General features: G+C 42.6%; 1 non-coding gene across 1 annotated transcript; it reads left to right on the top strand.

Moving 5' to 3' along the window:
* Nucleotides 1-7300: 7300 nt before the first annotated feature.
* On the top strand, nt 7301-7382 carry trnas-gcu (transfer RNA serine (anticodon GCU)). The gene has a single exon. It is a non-coding gene; the product is annotated as a tRNA-Ser (tRNA).
* Nucleotides 7383-8587: the final 1205 nt, after the last annotated feature.

An 8587-nucleotide genomic window follows, 5' to 3' on the forward strand; every position in this document is an offset into this window, starting at 1 on the left:
ATGGCTCTCTTTTAATCCTCCCTTCCACATTGGACTACCTGCAGCCCCGGACCTTCTGGCTGTGGGGCTGGTTCTCAGCGAGTGAGGGTTTCATTTGGGGTCACTTCATCTGGGAGTTGGGACTCAGATGTTAACTGATGCCCGATTGCAGCAAAGAAGCCGACGCCTCTGAAACAAAAGCCTTTCAGCGGGATTGTTCTCCGAAGATTGATTCTGATCATCAAATGGGCAGCACAAAAATGCACGTATTTGAATTTTACTGAGGGAAGAGAGTCCACAGCCCATTTCTTTCTTTCCCACCAGCTCAGCATCTTTCGCTCTCTCTCAAATAAATGATATTTGGAGGAAGTTCGCAATCAAAGTTGCTAAGTTCCAGTGGTGCTCTTACACCTGGCTGTGCCGGTGAGAGGAAGCTTCAGAGCATATCCGCACTTACATCCTCTCATAATGCCTGCAAGTGGAGGGAAATGGCGGAATACTCTGCTAATAGAGGCAGCTCAGTCCACAGGGATGGGATAAACAGCACCGTCCCGCGTGGGTACATTCTGCAGATCAGACACGGTGCACTTTATTATTAGGATCATACCAGAGTGAGAGTACTTGAGAAGGCCAATCAGTCACTCGTACCTGATGGCAACTCGGGAGTTGCAAAAGATTGGTGAAAGTGGAAACACTAGTGATTTGTTCACGTTTCCAGTGTTTCCGTGAAGCAGGAAGCAGAAGAAGATACATTATGAAGCGATTGAGATCTGACTACAGGAGCAGAAAATAAGTTGTACAGCGCAGAGGAGAGGTTTGAAGTATTGAATTCTGGTTTTTGGAATGATTATGCTTTCACGAGGCCACGCTGCTACAGAAGGAACTGTCAGTGTCTCTCAACATTGTGATGTCACAGGCAAATGTCGCCCTTACACTGCAGGAAATTCCTTTTTCTAATGTGAGGGCAGTCCATATGTAAAGTAGCTTATATATCAAATCCGTTCACATAAATAATTCCACTGCACCTCAGTGTGTTGTATTGTCTCCTTTCCACTATACCTGTCATTGTGCATGCACTGAACGGCTTTACTCATTCTGTGTGTCTTTTACAATCTGGGTGATGTGGGGCAGTTGTATTGACCCATCTTCTGACAGAATTTTCCACTTCACTTCAGCCCGCCCTAACTTCGCTATCGGATCCCATTCCCGTTGTTTAGGTGTTAAACGTTCGTCTCAGACCCAGCCTGCCCTCACCCAAAATAAATGGAAAACTCAGTCACACTGCGATCACTGCAATCGAGGGATATCTTCACTCCAAGGTCATTGATAATTCCAAAGATAAAGTTAGGACTACAGGTGCTGGAGATCCGAGTTGATAGTGTGATGCTGGAAAAACACAGCAGATCAGGAAGCATTCGAGGAGAAGGAGAATTCAGTTTTCAGGCTTAAGCCTTCCTCAGGAAAAGATTTGTGAGTTGGGGCTGAGACATAAATACAAGTGTTGTGGGGTTGAGGGGAAATAGCTAGAAAGCAATAGATGGATGAATAAGAGGGAGAACATAATAGATCAGAACTGGCAGTGATGGAATGGGTCGAGAGGGCGGTGGCAAGTTGAAGGCTTGTGTTTGGGGGAGGGTAAATGACGAAACTGTTCGAATTCACATTTACCCCGTGGTCCTAAGCCAGAATGTGTAGCGTTCCTCCTCCAGGCGTTGGGTGGTAAAGGTTTGGCTGTGGAGGAAGCCCGGTACCTGCATGTCTTTGACGGGGGAGGAGGGAGAGCTGAAGTGTTCAGCCACGAGATGGTGAAATTCGTGGGTGCAGGTTTCCCAAAGATGTTCTCGGAAATGATATGCAGGAAGGTGTCCTGTCTCCCTGATGTAGAGGAGACCACACTGGGGGCAACGGATGTAGGAGATGACATTAGTAACTGTACAGGTGAATTTCTAACGGATGTGGAATGATCCCTTCGGGCCTTGGTTGGAGATGAGGGGACTGGTGTGGGTGCTAGTTTCATCCCTCTTTTCGTGGCAGTGAAACATGCCACTAGAGTGTTGTGGTCTGGTAGAGGGAAGAGTGGACATGAAGAGGGGGTCGTGGAGGGAATGGTCTTTTCGGAATGCTGGTAGGGCTGGGTAACGAAATATTTCTCTAGTAGTGGTGTCTATTTGGAGGTGGCATCAGTGGCAGGATATGATGCGTTTAATACGGAGATTGGTTAGGTGGAAGATGAGCAACAGGAATTTCTGTCCTTGTTGCGTTGTGTGGCGTGGGGTTCAAGGGTCTTGGTGTTTGAAGTGGAGGAGATGAGCTGGACGGCGTTGTCAACCACGTGGGAAGGCAATTAATGATGGTGCGAGAAAGAGACCGACTGTGTCTTTCTGAGGTGTAATTGGTCATCCTGGGAACACATGTAGTGGAGGCGGAGGAATTGGGAATAAGGAATGGAGTTTTTACATGAGATAAGGTTGAAGGAGATGTCGTCTAGATACCTGTGGGAGTAGGTGAGCTTGTAGTATATATCTGTAATTAGTCAGTCACCAGAGACGGTGATGGAGAGGTCCATGAAGGTGAGGGAAGTTGCCAAGATGATCCGGGTAAATTTGAGGTCGGGGTGGAAGGTGTTGGTAAAGTTGGTGAGCTATTCAAGCTCCTCGTTGGAGCACCAAGTAGCGCCAATGCATTCATCAATGTAGCGGAGGAACAGGCGGAGGATAGTGCCTGTGTAACTGCGACAGATGGACAGTTTCGCGTATCTGACAAACAGGCAGGCATACCAAGGTCCCATGCGGATACCCATGGCTACACGTTTCGATGGAGGAAGTGGAAAGAATGGAAAGATAAGTTGTTGATTGTGAGGACTAGTTCAGTCAGGTGGATGAGGATGTCTGTGATGAAGAAATGGAAGGCTTGCAGACTTCTGCCATGGCAGATGGATTTGTACAGGGATTGGATGTACATGGTGAAGATGACACGTTGGGGGCCGGGGAAATGAAGTTCATGGAGGAGGTGAAGTGCATAGGGGTGTCACGAATATTAATGCACATTTCCTGGACTGGGTAAGTAAGATTGTGACGAGGTAGGAAGAGATGATTCAGATGGGACAGGCGGAGGCTGAGACAATAGGTCGATTGGGGCAATCGGGTTTGTGAATCAAAGGAAGGAGGTTGAATCGGGGAGTGCATGGTTCACAGACAATGAGGTTGGAGGTTGTGGATGAGAGAGGCCCAGAGATGATGAGATTGTGGATAGTCTGGGAGATGGTGGTTAGGTGATGGGAGGAGAGGTCGTGATCGGGGTCAGTAGGAGAAGGTGCCTGCGAGTTGGCACCTGGCTTCAGCTTTGTGCCTCTGCCCGACTCACGAGCCTAATTCCTGATGAATGGCTTATGCCTAAGTCTTCCATTCTCCTGCTCCTCGGATATTGCCTAACCTGCTGTGCTTTTCCAGTACAACACTCTCTACTCATTCATTATTATTGTCTCATTTCACACTACCTATCACGCTGTCTATTTGATGCTCGAGAACACTGTTCTCATGAACTATGACAAGATCTGCCAATTTGAACCAAAAACAGAAATTGCTGTAAAATGACAGGCACCATCTGTGCAGATGAATCACAGTTAACGTTTCACATCCACTGGGTCCGTCTCTCCACAGATGCTGCAAGACGTCCTGAAATTTTCTAGCATCGACTGTTTTTGTATGATTTTCAACATCGGCAATTTTTTCATTTACGTTTTCTTCTTTTCTGCCAATATAATTTGGCTAAAGATTACGTTAAATGTTTTAAATATGACTGCGATGGAATGGCCAGACTTTAGCATCTCACTACTTTTATTTGGTTCACATGACCAATGCCTTTCCACTTGTTCACCGCACCCTACAGCTGCACTGCATATAAATTGACAAAATTGTGGCATTCTCTCGGATTGATAATCAGGAGCGAGATTGTTTGAAATTGTTCAAAACATAAGATAAACTGAGAGAATACGGGATATTAAACGGGAAACTGAAAGGGAAAGAGAGAACAGTGAATGACAATTTTTTGACAAAATTGAAATGTAATTGCTCCAGATTCAGAAAGTGTTTTCATCCACAAACATATCACAGTGTGGAATGTAATTTTTAGGACAGCCAATGCAAGCAGATTGCAAAATCTTAGTTTTAAAGTCTTGCTGCAACTGTTTTGGTTTCAATGAACGCACACATGGGATTCAGTGCTGTAATGATCCCCTAAACTGGAGAAGGAAATCCTTGCCTTCAAGAATACGTCCAGAATGTTCACTGATTCATCCCAGTAATGGCAGGACTATCTTTTGGAAGCGTATGAGTAAAATCATTCAATGTTCCATGGAGTTTTGAATGAGTGGTGAAGGGAATGTCTCCATTCACAAATTAATCATTCAGTAGAATTCAATACAGGGACCCATGAAATGATGAATACATTGAAAAAGAACATGTACATACGATACACGATAGCTACGACAATTACTATGTGAAATCTTTTGATTTCAGATCCACGGTGGCCTTTGGTGATGACATTTACTGTCCAGAACCAGTCTGCACTGGAATGACTGGAGACACAGTATGAAGTATTTGAACTTGAGTCGCCTTTAGAAATAGCTGAGGCTCACTCAGGGCACGGGGAGTTAGAGATGTTGGCCTTACAAACCTTTCAAACATTTCGTGGAAGAATAAATGGAGTGATAGATAATTTTCGATCCTACGGAGATGATGTTCGTGAACTGGATAGATAATAATTTACCTTATTGGAGTTTATACATAGTGACGTCATATTTAAAAAGCAAAGAGTTCATAGTGTAACTGTAAAATCTTCAGGTCACCCTCAGTGGGAGCATTGTGTATAATCCTTGTCCTCATTCTCCACCAAAAGCATGTAAAGAGGTTAGAAAGGACACCGACGCTGTTTCCTGGATAGCAAGATATTATAAAGCCAGGTGACGTTGTTTACTGAGACATAAAAATATCAGAAAGGATGCAAATGGGAAGATGGAAAAAATGATGGAGTTTATTCACGAGATCTGGAAATGCTGGAGCAGAAGCACCCAAGTTTGAAATCAACAAATGAGATTTTCACATAACGTGAGGTTTGAATGACTAAATCAGGGAAATCCCCTCTTTCGTGTGAATCAATAACTTTAGTTAGAGATTCAAAACCATTAGTGAATGATTAAGAAAAGTTTGAAAGAGAGTTTCTTTCAATCAATAGAGTTAGTTAAATCATGAACGACTTTCCAGAAATAAAACGTAAAAGCTGATTTCACAATGTTTTAAAAGATACACGAACAAACATACAAGGAGGGAATTTACCATTGAGAAAAAGTAAGTGTTGTTGCGTAAGAATTTCGAATTTGGTTGTCTTGAGACATAAAGACATTTCATGAACACGTAGAATTGATTAAGATTGAGTAAAAAACGTTCATGGATTGGTAAGGTGTGGCGTGTTATTCAAGGTGAAACTCTGTAAATGGAGCTGATGTCCTAAAATAACTGCAGACTTAAGTTATATCCTCATGATAGGAATTGAATCGTCACTTGGATTTGCAACACCTACTTTAAAGATTCGACCACATTCACATGATGTTATGTATATTTCGTACATTCTTTACTCCACCCAAGAAATGCACCAAGAAGACTCTGTTATTTTGTATTGTTAACCCTCTGTACTTCTCTGCAGCACACCATTAAAGAGTATGCTCAGACCAAAATTCAATTCCATACAATGTTCAAACCGTCCTAAGTGATTTTTCTTTTTTTGATTATTGCAATAACCTTTGTGACTTTGCAACAAAATGCGTAACATAAAACCAGTTCAACATTTATTTTCGCGAAATTTAAACCAATGCACATGGGAAACGTTATCCACCTGCTGAACAATCACCTTTGGCTCTCTCTCCACACATGTCTCTTCACGTTTTAACCACTTGCGGTATGTTTGTTAATCAAGGAGTCATTATCAAAAAAAGGTCATTTCTCAATCCACAAACACGGGTATTTTCCCATTAACTTGGCTTTGCTCAATATCCCCTTCTATCCGTACCCCTCAAGACAATGAATAATTGAAGCTGCTCCATGTGAGGCTCAAACTTAAAACTTCAGCACAGCACAGCCCACTGTACTGGCAAAGAAATACCATGCACTGTCACCTGCATCACAGGAGCAACACATTAATGCTTATCTCCGCATTCCTGGTTGTACCTTAACGTTTGGGAAACGCAAGTTCTCTGATCCCATGGCTAATAACGGGGATTAAACGATCATCTTCACCAGTGGTTCTGACCGCGAGTGAGGAAAATGGTGAGCTACTCATTGCAAAGATGGGTAGATGTTTGAAATATATAATTGCAACATTTGCCTTCACTAACCAATGAACATTTTGTTTTGTTTTTCATCTGTAGAAATCTTAAAATCTTCGACTTTAACAGACTCAATGGCAGATCTCCATTGTGTCTTTGGTATCAAATTCCAAATTGTAAAACCGCTCTGAATTCTTCCACCACAGTCCGCTTTTTGGTAGTGTTCCTGTTGTGGGAAATGCACTTCCCCGTTTGTCAACTGCTGCTCCCAGCATTCTCTCTGGCACTGCACTAATTTTCCTTCTGACACTTGCTCACTGTGTTGCTATGATCATATTTGGTGTTGCATGGCCCAGGAAAATGATACAGATCAAGGTTTTTGCATTGTTGAATTCAATTGTCTGTTTAGTCTTATTTAGGATTTTGAAAGTGTATGTTCTGTACAGAAGTGCTGGTCAAATACATCTGAGCAGAAGAATGGTGTTCCGAATAATGACATTGAGCACTATGCACTCTCCTCCAGTCTGGAAAACAATTCCTCACAGGCAATTTAATAGACAAGAGACAATCTGTGCAGGAGTAGGCCATTCTGCCCTTCGAACAACACTACCATTCATTATGATCATGGCTGATCATCCTCAATCAGTATCGTGTTCCTGCCTTATCCCCATAACCCTTGAGCCCACTATCCTTATGAGCTCTATCCAACTCTTTCTTGAAGGAACACATCCTGCTTTCTCGGGTTCTTCATTCCGTTGACTTCAAATCTTCGCAGAATTCAACAGACTTTGTTCCATAGTCTTTTCTTCATTTTTGTTCAGATCACTGTGAGCAGAGTGTCACAGTGGGAATGCCGTTGCCCCACAACCCAGAGGTCAGACCATCGTCTTGGGACTGTACTGTGCTATTTAGCATTTCACCAGGCCAGGGAGAAATATCTGCTGTTCTGCATAATTAACGCAATTCACTTATTCATAAGTTCATGCAGGCGTTCGTATATGTGACGAGGTGGCCGAGAGGTTAAGGCGATGAACTGCTAACCCATTGTGCTCTGCACGCGTGGGTTCACATCCCACTCTCGTCGCTGTTTTCAATGTTGCTATTTTTGCATGCTCACACCTGTCTTATTGAAATTGGAACTCCAATGGTCAATTCATATGCATCAACGCTATTATAAAATCTCAAAAAATAATTTGAGTCAGTTGCTTAAACTGCATTGAAACGTAGATCGCATTGGGATAAATGAAAAGTAACGCGATTTTCTTTTTCAAGTCAAGCTGCTGTGACCTTTTATCATATGAAAGAGATCCAGGAAAACCAAAATACAAGATATGCGAAGGGCATGTTTATGTAATGGGATTCTTAATGACTGTTTTGTCAAATGAAACCTGGAGCAGGTTGAGTAGAAGTGATTCATCTTGGTGAGAAGAGAACAGAAAGACAGCACAAAATAATGGAAATATTTCAAAAGGAGCAGGGCGTGGGTGCAGGTGCACCGAGAACTGGCGATAAATGCACAGTAGAGAATTGCCGATGTGGGTGCCATGCATGGATAATTACGCATTGTTCTCTCCCTCGCCCGTTGCTTTCGCCATTGATGAAGGCTGGGAACAAGGCACAGATAAACACAAGATGTGGGAAGCAAGCTCCAAAACGTTATGCACACACTGGATGCACACATTGAACTATGAACAACTGGAGAAGTCAGCATGTTCACTGTAGGGACCGAACCTAAACTGTGGATCAATAATCGCAAGTTCATGCAGCATTAGCACGAAAAATGATTTAATGTATCTTTATACGCATGTCATTAATAGACGTTTCGTTCTAATACCGGTGTGGTTGAAAGATGAGGACACCACATGTCAAGATAGGTGACAACGTAACCAAGTTTGCTTTGAAATTGAGATCCATTTCATCATTGTACACAGTGGACAAGTTCATTTTAAATAATACAAACCACATTCCCTCATCTGGAATAAAAGTGTGATTTCATTACAAACATTGCCCTTGCTAAGTAGCAGTTACACAACATGGAAAATATGATGTAATTTTTATTGAGCATACATCAATTAGCACCATTATCTAACTTCGGATTGACTGCAATATGCACATGATAAACAATATTTAAGAAAGAATGTCTTTTGGAAGTAAAGATTCGGTGATGACGAAAAATAATATTAAATTCACATGATGCGGATATTCCACCAATGGCTCCAATGGTGGAAATAGTCAGTGGGCACTATTTCTAAGTTGGTATAGAGGTGTGTGAGTTGCAAGGGTTGGGAG

Source organism: Hemiscyllium ocellatum, chromosome 17 (assembly GCF_020745735.1).
Source record: "Hemiscyllium ocellatum isolate sHemOce1 chromosome 17, sHemOce1.pat.X.cur, whole genome shotgun sequence".
NCBI lineage: Eukaryota > Metazoa > Chordata > Chondrichthyes > Orectolobiformes > Hemiscylliidae > Hemiscyllium > Hemiscyllium ocellatum.